The following is a 16,634-nucleotide window of genomic DNA, read 5'->3' on the forward strand; positions in this document are numbered from 1 at the left end:
CAGAGTTAGGAGGATCTTTGTGAGTCCAAGGCCAGCCTGGTCTATATAGCAAGTTCCAAGTCAGCAAACAAAAACAGGATTGGCAGCTGGGCAGTGGTGGCACACACCTTTAATCCCAGCACCCCGCACTCAGGAGGCAGTGGTGGGTAGATCTTTGTGAGTTCAAGGGCAGCCTGGTTGAGTCCAGCCTGGTCTACCAAGTGTGTTCCAGGACCGGCTCCAAAGCTACAGAGAAGCCCTGTCTCAATAAAAACAAAAAACAAAAACAAACAAACAAAAACCCACAATTGGCACCAATGAAAGAGGCCCACACTTGCACGAAATCTGGACACATCCTGGTGACAAGTCAGTTCATAGAGACTCAACACTGGCTGCAACAACTGCAAACTGAACCTTCATATTATACTTAGGCGAACAAGAAACAGTTCCTGGTTTCAAGCGTTTCTGTAGGGAACCTGCGTTTGCTTCGCTGTGTAGCTGTGTAGGCTCTGTACAAGTACTACACTGGGCACACAGACAACCTGTGCATTCGTGGATTCTGGTACCCAACCCAGGAATCAATCCCCTGTGGATACTGAACTTCAGAAGTCTCAGTGTTCTGGAGACGTAGTGCGGTGGGAGAGCCCATCTTACTATGTATGAGACTTTGGGCTCAATCCCTGACATCCCCCCAAAAGCACAGGTGCTGTGGCCAGACAGAGAGATCTCTGCTTCGACTTCATTCTGTAAGTCACTGGGAAACAATGTCACCTCTCCAGACCACAGTGTCCTCATCTGGAAAGATGAGGATGACAATCTCCTGCCAGGGCTGGGGGAGACAGTGCTGGGGAACGCTTTCCAGGGCACACAACAAACAAGGCTTGGGTTATGCCTGACAGACAGGGCAACTCAAGCTCAAAGACTCAAGGCTACCCTGTACAAACTAGTCTCTTTGGCTCCATCACATCATCTGTGAGAACAGTGGATCTTAACCTATAGGTCACGACCCTTTTGGGGGTCAAACAACCCTTACACAGGGGTCACCTAAGACCATCTGTAAACACAGATGTTTACATTAACAGTAGCAAAACTATAGTTATGAAGTAGAAATGAAAATAATTTTCTGGTTGGGGGTCACTGTAACACGAGTAGCTATATTAAAGGTGGGCTCAGCACTGCCCAGTTTCGGGGCATCCCGGGTCCACTCCTAAACCTTCTAAGTTATTCAGGACATGGAGCAAGAGGCAACACTGCCTGCACTAGGGAGGCTGAGGTAGGAGGATCACAGGTTTAGGACCAGCCCGAGACACTTAGCAAAACCCTGTGTTAATAAAATAAAAACGTGGGGTAGCTCAGTGGTAGAGCACTTGCCTAGCATGTATGAGACAGTGGGTTTCATCTTCAGGAGGAAAAAATTTAAAATCAGCTATTCTTTTGCTGTTGAAGGTTTTTTTTTTTAAGATTTCAAAGATTTCTTTTTTTTTTTTTTTTTTTTTTGGTTTTTCGAGACAGGGTTTCTCTGTGGTTTTGGAGCCTGTCCTGGAACTAGCTCTTGTAGACCAGGCTGGTCTCGAACTCACAGAGATCCGCCTGCCTCTGCCTCCCGAGTGCTGGGATTAAAAGATTTCTTTTTTTAAAAAAAAAAACATTTATTTATTATGTATACAATATTCTGTCTGTGTGTATGTCTGCAGGCCAGAAGAGGGCACCAGATCTCATTACAGATGGTTGTGAGCCACCATGTGGTTGCTGGGAATTGAACTCAGGACCTTTGGAAGAGCAGGCAATGCTCTTAACCACTGAACCATCTCTCCAGCCCGATTTCAAAGATTTCTTTCTCTTTTTTTGGCGGGGGAGACAAGGTTTCTCTGTAACTTTGGGGTCTGTCCTGGAACTAGCTCTTGTAGACCAGGCTGGCCTCGAACTCATAGAGATCCGCCTGTCCACCTGCCTCTGCCTCCAGAGTGCTGGGATTAAAGGTGTGCACTACCACAGTCTGGCTTCGTTTTATTTTATAGACAGAATCTCACTACATAGACCTGACTGGCCTGGAACTCTCTAGGTAAACCAAGATAGCCTTGAGCTCACAGAGATCTTCCTGTCTCTCCTGGAATTACAGGCATGTGCCACTATGCCCACCTCTAATATTAACTTATGTATATGTATGTGGAGGGAGGGCATATGCACGAGTCCAGGTACACATGGACCTAGAAGAGAATGACAGAGCGTCCCTGTGAGCTGCTTGATACAGGTGCTAGGAATTGAATTCTGGTCTCTAAGAATAGCATGCACGTGCTGGAGAGATGGCTCAGAGGTTAAGAGCACCGGTTGCTCTTCCAAAGGTCCTCAGTTCAATTCCCAGCAACCACATGGTGGTTCACAACCATCAGTAATTTGATCACGTTCCCTCTTCTGGCCTGCAGACAGAATACTATATACATAATAAATAAACTAAAAAAAAAATAGAGTCCACTTTTTTTTAAAATCAGTTAAACTTTTTTTCTTAGATTTACTTATTTTAGACATATAAGTGGTTTGCCTGCATGTATATCCATGCGCCACAAGCATACCTGGTGCCCTTGAAAGTCAGAAGAGGGCAATGGATCTCCTGGAACTAGAGTTATGGATGTTTGTGAGCTACCATGTGGGTGCTGGGACTCAAACAAGGGCTCCTAACTGCAGAGCCGCCTCTGTGACTGTACCTCGCTTTCAGCTATCATGATTCTCACCCTACCTTCTGCCAAGCTGCCCTCACTTCTCTGTCAAGCAGGCTCCCCATAAGGCCCATGTTTCAGCAGTCCTAGTGACAATGGCACAAATGGTGGGGCTGCCTGGACCTCGGCACGACCTTCTTCACTTTCAGGCCTGCCAGACTCAGGAAGGAGCCTGGCCTTCTCCCTGCTGGGGACCAGTTTTCTGGTCTCCTCAGTTCTGTCTGACCCCTCTAGCCTACCTCATCCACTAGATGGCAGGAAGCCGTAGGCCTAGTTACCTGTAGCCCTTCTCGTCTACTAGAGCTGTCCCATTTCAGCCGATGATGTCTTTACCTCAAGAGTGCTCCTCTGTACTACCCAGCCACACTTGTGTCCTGTCTTCACAAGGCAGCTCCTGGCCACTCAACACACTCTACCATCCCAGCGTCCAGGAGGCATTGCTGCCCTGTTAGGATATTCCTGCTGAGGGTCCCATGGGTTCAATCCAGATTCCAGTTTATCCCTCCTGATTCCATGGAAGACAGAGGGCAGATGCCAGGCTGGCTTTTTTTTCCTTTTTCTTTTCTTTTTTTTTTTTTTTTTTTTTGGTATTTTAGGACAGGGTTTCTCTGTGTAACAGTCCTAGTTGTTCTGGAACTAGCTCAGGCTGACCTCAAACTCACAGAGATCCCCCTGCCTCTGCCTCCCAAGTGCTGGGATTAAAGGCATGCGCCACCACTACCCAGTTCTTCTCTCTCTCTCTCTCTCTCTCTCTCTCTCTCTCTCTCTCTAAAGATTTCTTTATTTATTATGTATACAACATTCCTTCCATGTATGCTTGCATGCCAGAAGAGGGCATCAGATCTCATTATAGATGGTTGTGAGCCACCATGTGGTTGCTGAGAACTGAACTCAGGACCTCTGGAAGAGCAGTCAGTGCTCTTAACCTCTGAGCCATCTCTCCAGTCCCATTCTCTCTCTTTTTAATTTTTTTCTTTTTCGGAGACAAGAGTTTCTCTGTGTAGCCCTGGCTGTCTTGGAACTTGCAGACCAGACAGGCCTCAAACTCAGAGATCCGCCCGCCTCTGCTGCCCGAGTGCTGGGACTAAAGAGAGTGCCCCCACCGCCTGCAGGCTGTTTCTGCAGTGCTGCCCTGTAACTATGAACCTAGCCCTGGACTCCTGAGGATATGCCAGGTGTGAAACAGAACTCTCAGAACATACCCAAGTCCTGCCTGTATGAAACATCCTGGAGACGGCCACGTAAGAAGAACACAGATACAGTCACATGGCTGGGACAGTACTCTGAAGGACAGGGAAGGGCCTGTGTCCACTCTGAGCTGCAGTGTCGGGGCAGGTCCGACGTAGCTAAGACCCCAGAGAGGAGCCCTAGCTAGCCCTGGAGGCGGGAGGAAGGAAGAATGTAAAGTGGCTGAGAGGATGGGGTGAAGGGCGTGTGGGCACCAAGAGCCCAGACCCATGGCTACAGGTAATGAGCCGAGGTGGGTACAGAATACCAAGTGCAGGGCCTGAGGGAAGGGAAGGCTCAGCAAATGCCATGGCAGGAGCCACAGAGGACTTGCAGGGCATGAGTCTCATGAGGCTGAGCGTGAGTTCACTGTCCCCAGAACACTGCTGAATCCCTATGTGGCTGGCTGAGAGAAAGCCACCTTTTCTGCACGGCTGACCCTGTTCTAGCTGGGCTGCATACATGGAAAGGACACCGCAATATCTGTTGCCCAGGTCGCCCTGTTTGTCCTCTTTGAGGAGCTGACCCTGCACTGTGGGGGAAGGGGTGTCCTGGGTGAACTGGGGCGGAAGGAGCTGCCCTCACCTGGCACAAAGCCTGAAGGGCTCAGAACACCCTACCTCTCCACTCCTTGGAACCTTAAGGATCTCCACTCTCGTGATAGGTTCCAGCCATCTGGAATTCTGGCAACTGGGGACTCTGATGCTGATAGACTACCAGAGGAGAACCCTGTGTCTCTTTTCTCACAGGCTCTTTAGGAGGTGCAGGGGAGAGGCGGTGGAGAAAGACAGCAGCAGCCTAGGCAGCCGCCCCGCTACACCAGCTCCACGCTGGGTGCTTCCAGAGGGACCCAGTTCCTTCCAGGATTTACTTCCTACAGTTTCTTACTTAACCAGCCAAACATCACAGCGCAGTACCCTGTACCAATAGAGAGCTATTCATTTGCATAACAATTTGTCTATGACCCTCCCCCCCAGCTGCCAGCTCTGGAGGACCGACTGGCGGCTTGCACCCACACCCACATCCTTGGTGCCTACTAGTGCCTGGCATTTAGGCGGAACAAAGGTTTGCTGTTGCCAGGATTACCTCACGATGGTACTCTGAGGTAGAGACTGCCAATCATTTGCGGATGAAGACACCGAGGTCCACAACTAAGACAAAAGTAGTCTGAGATAGCAACTGACTCTGGGGAAGGGGGTAAAATCTAAACTCACCACCACACCCTTCCATTCATCCAGTCAACCAGCTAGAGAAAGAGTGACCAATGTCCCCAGGAAGGAGCAAGGCACTCCGCAACATCCTGACACCTAGAGGACAGAGAGTCTGGGGAGCAGTACCCACCCTGTGACATGTCAACTCATGAGCTCCCCAAACAAATGCCCTTTCCAGGAAGGGGTGGCTCCTCGGCTGGAGATTAGGGCAGAAGGCTGCTGTGAAGACAGTCCAGACATGAGCCAGGAGACTCCAGCGGGCAGAGGTGCAGGTGAGGACTGGGGATAGGAGCTACAGAGACTAAGTCCGCGGGTGATTGTGCTGGGAACACAGGATGAGGGAGGGATGCACATTCCCACTGGGCTGCTGGTATCTCTCTTGATAAAGAAACAATGAACAAATCCTGAGGTGGAGGCAGGGGTGCGGGGGCATTGGGACAAGCTGAGGACCACACTGCTTGGGTTGTCTGTGCAATCAAATTTACTAATGCCCGCCGGGCAGTGGTGGCGCACGCCTTTAATCCCAGCACTTGGGAGGCAGAGGCAGGCGGATCTCTGTGAGTTCGAGACCAGCCTGGTCTACAAGAGCTAATTCCAGGACAGGCTCCAAAACCACAGAGAAACCCTGTCTCGAAAAACCAAAAAAAAAAAAAAAAATTTACTAATGCCCACACTGCTCAGCACTAGATATGCACCAGCTCCCTTTATCCTCACAGGAGGTGGGGGTCCTATCTACAGCCTGCAAGTGGGCAGCTGAGGCTGGGTGCCAAGCCGTCTGCACGGCTGCTCTGTAGATAGATAGCTCTCCACTCATTGGGTCAAGACCGAGTGTTTCAAGCTTCCCAGCTATGTTCTCAGTGGTGCCGCCCACGATGTCTTATGCAAGCCTCACCTTCCTTTCTGTGCTATCGCTACTTCCTTACAACTCCATGCATCCTTGCACACCGACCACAGATGATCTGGTTGTGTGACAGTGATTCCACGGGCACCGTGGACCAGAGCTAGAAGCTTCAAGTAGGCACCCTGTATGCATCTCAGGACCTTCATCACAACAAGTGAACCACAGGCTAGCTGGACCTCCTGTCTCTGTCTCTGCATCTCTGGGTTTACAAGTGCATGTTACAATACTGCTTTTTTTTTTTTTTTTTTCCTTTCCTTTGGCTTTTCAAGACAGGATTTCTGTGTAACAGCCCTGGCTGTCCTGGAACTAGCTCTGTAGACCAGGCTGGCCTCAAACTCGCAGAGATCCACCTGCCTCTGCCTCCTGAGTGTTGGGATTAAAGGCGTGCCCCACCATCATTCAGCTACTATATTGTTTCTTATGTGGGTGCTGGGGACAGAACTCAGGTCCTCATGCTTGCAAGGTAAGCATTTTTACTGTTTGAGTCATATCACCAGCTTTTTGTTCACTTCTGAAGCCAGAACACAGCTGCAGTGAGTGGTTTGATGTTAATCCCGAATAGCTGACTCCACAGGGGTCTCCGAACTTCATTTCTGGGGTCAAGAACAGTTAAAGCAGCGAGGCTAAACAAAAAACAGTGAAAGCAGAGGCCATCGAGATGGCTAAGTGGTTAAGTGGTGTCAGCTACCAAGGTTGAAAACCTGAGTTTGAACCCCAGGTTCTTCATGATAGAAAGAGAGAGCTGGCTCTCCTACGTTGTCCTCTGACCTCCATACGTGTGCTGGAGTACTTCAATAAGTAAATGTTAGAAACAAGCACACACCTGGAGGCGAGGAGCGGCCCTGTGCCTAGTGGGCCCTAGCTGCCCCTGGACTCTGACAGGAAGTGCTTTTCACTGCGAGTCTTAGCCAAGGACCTCTACGTCTCCAACCTTTGTCTCAGTTCATCCTCCCACTCTCCAGAGTCAGCAGGGCAAGAAGACACCTTTCTCAGTGGAAGATGGGAAAATCGAGGTCCACGGGGAACAAAGGATTCACGAAAGTATATACAGTGAGCATCTGGCATGATTGTGCTAGACCCTGGTTTACCAGCTTGCTGTTTTGGGGCTCTGGTCATAGATGCCTTCTGTCATCTAGGCTCTAGTCTTCTGAGTGTTTGAACTTTACACATTTACATTTTATTTTGTAGAGCACAGGATGGACTTTATGGCAGGTAAGGATTCTATCACTGAGTCACACCCCCTGTCCCTTGCATTTTCAAATCCTCGGTCCTGCTCAGCCTATGACCCAGGCCTGATGATGGAGTCACGCTCGCCTGAAACCTGACCACATGCTCGATGCCACAGCAGACTCAACACACAGCGCCCTTCCCAGGCTGGCTGCAGGTTGGCAAGCAGCACTCACACCTTACATTATGAGACGGATGGGAATCTTAGAGCTTGACTTTAAAAGTCCTCACTGGGCTGGGCGGTGATGGCACACACCTTTAATCCCAGCACTCTGGAGGCAGTGGCAAGTGGATCTCTGTGAGTTCAAGACCAGCATGGTCTACATAGTGAGTTTGAAGTCAGCCTTGTCTACATGCAACTGCCTCAAAATAAACAAACAAATAGAAAGGTAAGGGGCACCAGTTACAGTTGGTGGCCCACGTCTGCAGTCCCAGCATTTGGGAGGCTGAGGACTGCTGTGAATTCAAGGTCAGCCTGGGCTACACACGAGTCAGTCTAGCTACAGAATGAGACCTTGTTTAAAAAAAAAAAAAAAAAAGGCCAAGCTCTCAGGCACCCTGAAGGACACACCATTACTTTTACCAGTGAGGGGTGTCATAAGATTCTATGTAGCCTCCTCCAGTATTCTACAAATTCTATGAGCTGGAGAGCCAGGCAGAGAGGGCGATACACCAATTGGTGGTAGAAAGCAGGGCTGTGGGGTAGACAAACCTTACTGTCATACACCCCCCCACACTGCCCCCCCCACACCCACACTACCTTAGCAGTCCTATTCCACAGATGAGAAGAATGAGGCACAAGGCCACTTGCTCACATTCTAACAGGCAGGAAACAGTAGGGTGACATGACTTGCCTGCAGAGCTGTCCTTCGAAAGATTTCTGTCACTGATGGTCAGCACAGATGGCAAAAGAGCACTCAGAACACAAGGCCAAAGTACAACGGCCATTTGTCACCTCAGATCAGTCTGCATTTTCTCCAACATTTTAACGATTACAAGTCAACCCTGCATCACAGGCAGCCCCTAACATGCTCCCTATGTTTTCTGTTCCCAGTTGACTCCCTCGCCGCCCACTCTAGCCCATGTAGGTTCTCCTTAGGACCTTTGCACCTGCTCCTGAATGTTGTGCCCTAGATAGCTGTAATGGTTTCCTACCTCCCTCATCTCTGCTCAGACTGCAACCCTATTAAATACCTTCTCTGACCATTCCCAGTCTCTGTTCTCCACGATCCTCCCTGCTTTCTCTTTCTCCGTGACAGCTATTACTATTTTACATGTTGCGCGTTCATTTGCTGAATAAGTCCAAGTGCACAGACCCTTTCATCTGACAGCCCCCTCTGGGTCCAAGTATAGCTTCCTGTGACCCTTTTCAACGCTAGCTCCCATGGTCACTCTAACTCGAAACCTAAAAGAGAAGCATTCTGTCAGAAACATCACTGAGTCGGCTTTCCCCAGGCATTAGGTGCGCCCCCCCCCCATATTCTCTCACAAGGCACAAACAAACAAGGTAAACCTCTGACTCTGGTTAAAGAGCAGCCAAATCAAGTTCCACCCAGAGCTGGGTTGGCCAGACCAGTCAGCTTCGCTTTCACCTCACCTATGGGCGCCCGTGGTCTTCAGCTTGAGAGCCCACCCGCCCTTTTTCTCCCCTGTTGCACCCTCTCGCATCTTGCCATCCCATTTTGGGAGCTGGTCCAGAAGCCAAGCCATCCTTAAGCTTTTAAGTAGCACGGCTTGGGTTTTGGAAGGAGACCTAAGCTCATCCAACAGGTAGGAGGGGCAGAGGCCGGCCTTGTAAACCCTACACAGATTCCCCCATCTTGCACAATCGAGCGTCGTTCTCCTTGTGGAGAGAGCTCAATTTTCAAGGCACGTTTCTCAGACCTGGGCGGGAGGCGACGAGAGCCCTCCCAGCCTTGGTCGAGGTGGTCCTGCAGGGGGTCGCCGAGGCACTGCTAAGATCCTGAGGCGGGGGAGGAGGAGGATGCAGGTACGTCTGTTGGCTCGGCAGCTCGGACATACCCTGGGAGGGGGCGGCCCTCAGCGGGGAGACGGGATGCTTCGCAGGCTTACAAGCAGAGGCCGCGGCCCTGGGGAATCCGCTGCCAGAGCGACGCAGGAGGTCGGATCCGGTCCGGGTCCGGTCGGTGGGGCGGGGCGGGGCAGGGCGGGAATGCAGCGGCCTGAGTCGCGGACGGAGGCCGTTCCCTTGCCCTCGGGCCGCTAAGGGCCGCCGGCTGCTGGCTCCGGGCCCAGCCCCTCCCCCCGGTCCGCTTCGACCGCTTCGAGAGCCTGTGGCTGTCGGTGTGCTGTCAACAAAGCGTCACTTCCGGGCCGCCCCTTAGCAACAGAGGAGGGGTTCCCCGGTCGTGTCCCGCCGCGAATGTGGGCGGCGGCGGCTTAAGGTTCCGGGCCCTGTGGGCTGCTCCTGCCCGTGCTGAGGCCTGCGTCCCCCAAGTTAGCCCCCAGGGTCCCTTCCAGAGAAGGGCTGTCTCGCAGGAACAGGGCTCAGGACGGGACTGACTCCACCTTCCCTCGTCAGCGCTGACTCACGCGGTGTCCAATCCGACGCCTTTTGGGCTGTCTCCATGCAGCCACCACACTGCCCCTCAAGTCTGCTCCTCCCTCCCCTTCATGACAAGGGCCACTCACCCAGGAGCTGTCAGACAGCAAGCTTGAGGCCTTCCTTGGCCCCTGCATTTCCTTCTAGTCACCAATAATCTCTCTTTTTTTGTTTTTTTTTTTTTTGTTTTGTTTTGTTTTTGTTTTTCGAGACAGGGTTTCTCTGTGGTTTTGGAGCCTGTCCTGGAACTAGCTCTTGTAGACCAGGCTGGTCTCGAACTCACAGAGATCCGCCTGCCTCTGCCTCCCAAGTGCTGGGATTAAAGGCGTGCGCCACCACTGCCCGGCACCAATAATCTCTTGCTTCTCTTCCTTCAATAGTGCCCAACTTCTGTCCATCATTTTATTTTTCAAAAATGCTTATTATTTTTAATAGTGTGTATATGTGAGTGGGGTGTATGCACGGGACTGCAGGTGCCTGTGGAGCTGAAGTTACGGGTGGCCTTAAGTTCTCCAGCGTGCTGGGAACAGAACTATCTCTCCTGTTTATCCTTTTCATTCTTTCTAAGATAATTTTTTTTCCATTTATTTACATTTGTGCACGTGTGTGTGCATATGTAGGGGTCAGAGGACTGTTTACTAGAGATGGTTCTCTTTAAGTCCATCATGTGGGTTCCAGGAATCGAACCCTGGTCGTCTAGCTTGGTGCCAAGCACCCCTATCTGCTGAGTCATCTCACTGGCGCCCATCACCATTTCTCTTAACTTCTGCCATGGCCTCCTTCCACAATCCCCCTCATTCCCTCTGCAGTCCCACAATCCAAGAGTGGGTTTCCCAAAAACATAAATCTCATCAGGGCATCCAGACTTTCTTGACCTACCCTCTCTCCTTACCCAGTCTCTCAGTCAGTTGCTTCCTTCAGCTCTCCCGTTCAGATAGTTCACAGCTTAAATCAGTTTTTGTTGTTTGTTTGTTCTTTACTCTTTGGCTCTGCCACCCAGCTCCCAAGTAAATCATACATGGAGGCTATTCTTAGTTATAAACGCCCAGCCTTAGTTTGGCTTGTTTTTAGCCAGCTTTTCTCATCTTACCCCTACTACTTTTTGCCTCTGGGCCCTTTCCTTTTCTTAACTTCTGTGTATCTTACTTTCACGCTCTCGGTGGCGGGTTGAGTGACTGGGCGGCTGGCCCCTAGCTGCCTCCTCTCCTCCTTTTCTTTCTCCTTCTTCTCTCCTCCCAGATTTCTCCTCTCCCTGCCAGCCCCACCTATCCTTTCTTCTGCCTCGTCATAGGCTGTTGAGCTCTTTATTAGACCATCAGGTGTTTTAGACACAGCTTCATGGAGTTAAAGAAATGCAACATAGCCAGGCAGTGGTGGCGCATGCCTTTAATCCTAGCACACAGGTGAATCTCTGTGAGTTCGAGGTCAGCCTGATCTACAAGAGCTAGTTCCAGGACAGGTTCCAAAGCTACAGAGAAACCCTGTCTTGAAAAAACAAACAAAAATGCAATATAAAAAAATGCAACACATCTTTGCATCATTAAATGTTCCACAGCATAAACAAATGTAACACATCTTAAAATAATATTCTACAACAAGTTTTTGTTCTTTTCATCTCTCTCTCTCTCTCTGGGCTCAAACAATAAGTTGGTGAAATTAAACTTTTTTAAAAAAAATTGGTTTTTGCCGGGCGGTGGTGGCGCACGCCTTTAATCCCAGCACTCGGGAGGCAGAGGCAGGCGGATCTCTGTGAGTTCGAGACCAGCCTGGTCTACAAGAGCTAGTTCCAGGACAGGCTCCAAAACCACAGAGAAACTCTGTCTCAAAAAAAAAAAAAAATTGGTTTTTGACACAGGGTTTCTCTGTGTGTAGTCCTGGCTGTCCTGGAACTCACTCTGTATATCAGGCCGGCCTTGAACTCAGAGATCTACTTGCTTCTGCCTTCCGAGTGCTGGGATTAAAAGCATGCGCCACCACCACCTGGCTGAAAAACATTTTTCTAACTGCTATCCATATCTGATGTACAATACTTTTTTCTTGAGGAACTCTGGGGGATGGGAGTGGGGAGGAAGGTCCAGGTCCTGAGGCATACAAGAATTCTACCACTAAGCTATAAGCTTTCTTGTCAAAACATAAAAAGGATGCATATGCCTGGCAGTAGTGGAGCATACCTTTGCTCCTAGAACTTGGGAGGCAGAGACAGGCTGATCTCTGTGAGTTCAAGCCCAGCCTGGTCTACAGACTGAGTTCCAGGACAGCACAGACAGCACAGAGAAACCCTGTCTAGATACCTTAAGCAGGATGGTAAACAACTCAAAATATTTTCAGGAAGCCCCTGAAACTAACCAGCTTCACTAAGCCCCTCCCTGCCAGAGTAAACAATAAAAAGCTGAGAGTTCCTGTCTGAGCTGCAAAGGTTCTCAGAGAAGAAAACAAGACTCAGACCAGATCAGACCAGCTGCCTGGAAGAGTTTTGGAGCAAGGGAAACACTTGGACACCTGCCTGTTGAGGGCGTGCAGACTACACAGTGTGCTCCAGGTTCCCAGCTTTGTCAGCTGTCACCCCATGCATGGGTGGGCCTTGGTGATGCAGCTGTCACTGAGTCATTTCTGTTCCTGTGAGTAACCCCTCACCCATATTCCTTTAACCCCAATAAAACTCAACAGTTCGGTTGGACCGTGGTGGTGTCTGCACTTTGGTTTGGCACCAGTTCCCTATCTGGAGTGGGTAGACGTGTGTGTCGTATCTTCCCAGAAAAATTTTGTCACACAACATGCTTGCCTATGGCAAACCTAACACAACAGCATATTGAAACAATTCTACATCCATGAGTGTCTTAGTTATGGTTACGATTGCTGTGCTGAAACACCATAACCAAAGGCAAGTTGGGGAGGAAAGGGTTTATTTGGGCTCACACTTCCACATCATAGTCCATCACTGGAGGAAGTCAGAACATGAACCCAAACAGGGCAGGAGACTGGAGGCAGGAGCTGATGCAGAGGCATGAAAGGTGCTCCTCATGGCTTACTTAGCTCTCTTCTTTTGTTATTTAATTTTTGTATTTTGAGACAGGATTTTCCTGTGTAGTCCTAGCTATTCTGGAACTCACTCTGTAGACCAGGCTGGCCTCAAACTCAGAGATCTGCCTGTTTCTGCTGGGATTAAAGGCATCTGGATTTGCTGGGCAGTGATGGTGCACGTCTTTAATCCCAGCACTCGGAAGGCAGAGGCAGGTGGATCTCTGTGAGTTTGAGGCCAGCCTGGTCTACAGAGCGAGTTCCAGAACATATAGGGCTACACAGAGAAACACTGTCTCGAAAAACAACAACAACAACAAACAAAAACAAAAACAAACAAACAACAAAAGCTTCCTTCCTTACCTGAGGATCATCATGATTAAAGTAGGAATGTATTTTGTTTTTGTTTTTCCAAGACAGGGTGTCTCTGTGTATCCCTGTTTGTCCTGGACCTCACTCTGTATCCCAGGCTGGTCTTGAACTCACAGAGATCCGCCTGCCTCTGCTTTCCGAGTGCTGGAATTAAAGGTGTGCAACACCACTGCCCGGCTCAATACCCCTCTTTTGTGATGAACCAATTCAGGCTGTAGGTTCTCACCCTGTAAATGCCTCTGATCACAGTGCTTGGCTAAATCAGAGATTGATCTAGGCGACCTGAGATCCTGTTCCCACAAACAAACACTCTGAATTTGAGGCCTACCTGGCCTACCCAGAGAGTTCCAGGCCAGCCATGGTTACGTGGTAAGACACTGTTTCAAAAACCAAGCTGAGCCGGGCAGTGGTGGCGCACGCCTTTAATCCCAGCACTTGGGAGGCAGAGGCAGGTGGATCTCTGTGAGTTCGAGACCAGCCTGGTCTACAGAGTTAGTTCCAGGACAGGCTCCAAAGCCACAGAGAAACCCTGTCTCGAAAAACCAAAAAAAAAAAAACAAAAAAAAAACAAAAAAAAACCAAGCTGAACAAACAAAAACTCTCCATTAAGTTAGGACAGGAGAAAACTTTTCAATACCATGAAGGCCAAATGAAAACTCAAGTTGACATCATACTTGTGAAAAACTGAAAGTTTTTACTCCAAGATCAGGAAAAAGGCAAAGATGCTCATCACTTCTTTCTACTCAGCACAGGACTAGACATCTTCACCAGAGATTTAAAAAAAAAAAAAAAAAAGCGTGGCTAGAGCACTGGCTGCTCTCCCAGAGGACCTGAGTTCAATTCCCAACACCCACATGGTGAAAGACCCCCCGGAGTGGGGAGACTCACTCAAGTCTTGGGATAACACGACCCCACAGGAACTCATGAGAGACCCTCCTTGCTGCAATCACACAAGGTTTATTGACAGGTCAGGAACCAGTACGCTGGGGCCGAAACTCATTTCCCACGCTGGGGTAGAGGAGTTTGACCCCAAGTAGCTGGGAGAGGGGGAAGAAACCACAGCCCAAAGGGGGTAGGGAGGGTGTCATTGAAAAATTCGGAAAATGCCAGTGATCATTGGAAAATTTCGAAAATACCAGTGATAATCACAAGAGAGTAACTCCCCGTTTCTCAAGATTATTCTCAAGATTATAATCTAACTTTATGGTCAGCTAGTTCCTGGAACAGAGTCACTGAACCAGCTAACCTAGATTTTTGGTTCTTCTCTCCCTGCTAGATTTTTGGCTCTACTCTTTCTGCTAGAGGGGTCTGGATTTATCTGGGTCTTTCAATGGCAGCTCACAACTGTCTGTAACTCCAAGATCTGACACCCTCACACAGACATATATGCAGGCAGAACACCAATGCACATAAAGTGAAAATAAACTTTTTAAAAAGTACAATATAAAACACAAAATCTGTTGATTGTTCCATACACTTGAACAACCTGAAAATATTTAAAAGTATGATAGGCTTATTGGTACATGCTTTTCACCCAAGAGGCAGAGGCAGGAGGATCTTTGTGAGTTTGAGACCATCCTGGCATACATAACCAGTTCCAGTCCAGCCAGGGCTACATAGTGAGATTCTGTCTAAATAAACAAATACATTTTGTAAAATGAATTGTTGTGGGCCAGGCATAGTGCCACATGCCTTTAATCCCTACACTCCTAAAGCAGAAGCAGGCAGATCTCTGTAGGTGCAAGGCCAGTCTGGTCTACACAACAAATTCTAGGACTGGAGAGAGAGAGAGAGAGAGAGAGAGAGAGAGAGAGAGAGAGAGAGAGAGAGAGAGAGCACGCGAAGTGTCTGCTCAGATGCCAGAGGCTGATGCTGAGTATCTTCATCAATCACTCTATTTTTGGAGACCCTGGAAGTTCATCAGTTTGCCACAATTCTAGATTTTTCCAAAGGTGCTAGGGATCTTAACTGCAGTCTTCAGTTTGTGTGGCAGGCACTTCTCTCAGTGAGCTACCTCTCTAGCTGGCCACACCAAGCATGGTCCTGGAAACCTAACGGGGCAGCAAACCAGGTGGCAAAGGAATGAAGAAAGGGCAGAAATACATTCAGAAAAGCTAGGATTGTTTGGGATGTACTCAGTCTGATGGAGCAGCAGCTGGGCACAAACCCAGAACCTCAGCTCTTCTGTTATGTATGGCACACAGGAAGGGAGTAACATTAGCTCTTCTGTTCCATACAACACAGGAAGGGGGTAACCTCAGCTCTTCTGTTAAGTACAGCACACAGGAAGGGGGTAACCTCAGCTCTTCTGTTCCATACAACACAGGAAGGGGGTAACCTCAGCTCTTCTGTTATGTACAACACATGGGAAGGGGGTAGCCTCAGCTCTTCTGTGTAGTGAGGAGCAGCGGGCCGCTTCCCGCCGCCAGGCTCCCGACTAGCTTTACCCAAAATAATTACATGGAAATTGTATTCTTTTAAACACTGCCTGGCCCATTAGTTCCAGCCTCTTATTGGCTAATTCTCACATCTTGATTAACCGATTTTCTAATAATCTGTGTAGCACCATGAAGTGGTGGCTTACCGAGAAAGATTCTAGCCTACATCCCTCTCGGGTTGGAGAATCACGGCAACTGCCTCACTTCTGTTATGTACAACACATGGAAAGGGGGTAACCTCAGCTCTTCTGTTATGTACAACACACGGGATGGGGGTAACCTCAGCTCTTCTGTTATGTATGGCACACTGGAAGGGGCTAATTGTCTGGTAGGAGGTCTCTGTAGTCCAACAAGTTTCTCTGTGTCCCGGTAGCTACTCCTAAATAACCACTCAGATATTTATTAATTATAAATGCTCAGCTGATAGCTCAGGCTGGTTACTAGCTAACTCTTACATTTTAAATTAACCCATATTTGGGGGCTGAAGAGATGGCTCAGAGGTTAAGAGCACTTATTCTTCTTCCAGAGGTCCTGAGTTCAATTCCCAGCAACCACATAGTGGCTCACAACCATCTATAATGAAATCTGGTGCTCTCTTCTGGTGTGCAGGTACACATGCAGGCAAAATACTGTATACATAATAAACAAATCATTAAAAAAATTAATCCGTATTTTATTCTTTCTCTCCCTTTTAAAATAGGATTTTCCTGTGTAGCAGCCCTAGCTGTCCTGGAACTAGCTCTTGTAGACCTGGCTGGCCTCGAACTCACAGAGATTCGCCTGCTTCTGCCTCCCGAGTGCTGGGATTAAAGGCGTGCGCCACCACCGCCCGGTCCCGTATTTCTTTTTTTTTTTTTTTTTTTTTTTTTTTTTTTGGTTTTTCAAGACAGGGTTTCTCTGTGGCTTTGGAGCCTGTCCTGGAACTAGCTCTGTAGACCAGGCTGGTCTCGAACTCACAGAGATTCACCTGCCTCTGCCTCCCAA

General features: G+C 49.0%; 1 protein-coding gene across 5 annotated transcripts in view; it reads right to left on the reverse strand.

Moving 5' to 3' along the window:
- The window catches only part of Zer1 (zyg-11 related cell cycle regulator), a 41,089-nt gene that overhangs the window by 16,957 nt on the left and 7,498 nt on the right, over positions 1-16,634 (reverse strand). For 2 of the 5 annotated variants that reach the window (XM_057754496.1, XM_057754492.1), the window contains exon 1: positions 9,282-9,774. The exons of 2 other annotated variants lie outside the window; for them this stretch is intronic. The gene's annotated coding sequence lies outside the window, so the exon portion shown is untranslated. Of the gene's footprint in view, positions 1-9,281; positions 9,775-16,634 lie in introns of those variants that run through there. One more of the 5 variants, XM_057754495.1, reaches the window with a different exon arrangement.

This window comes from Chionomys nivalis, chromosome 22 (assembly GCF_950005125.1).
Source record: "Chionomys nivalis chromosome 22, mChiNiv1.1, whole genome shotgun sequence".
Lineage (NCBI taxonomy): Eukaryota > Metazoa > Chordata > Mammalia > Rodentia > Cricetidae > Chionomys > Chionomys nivalis.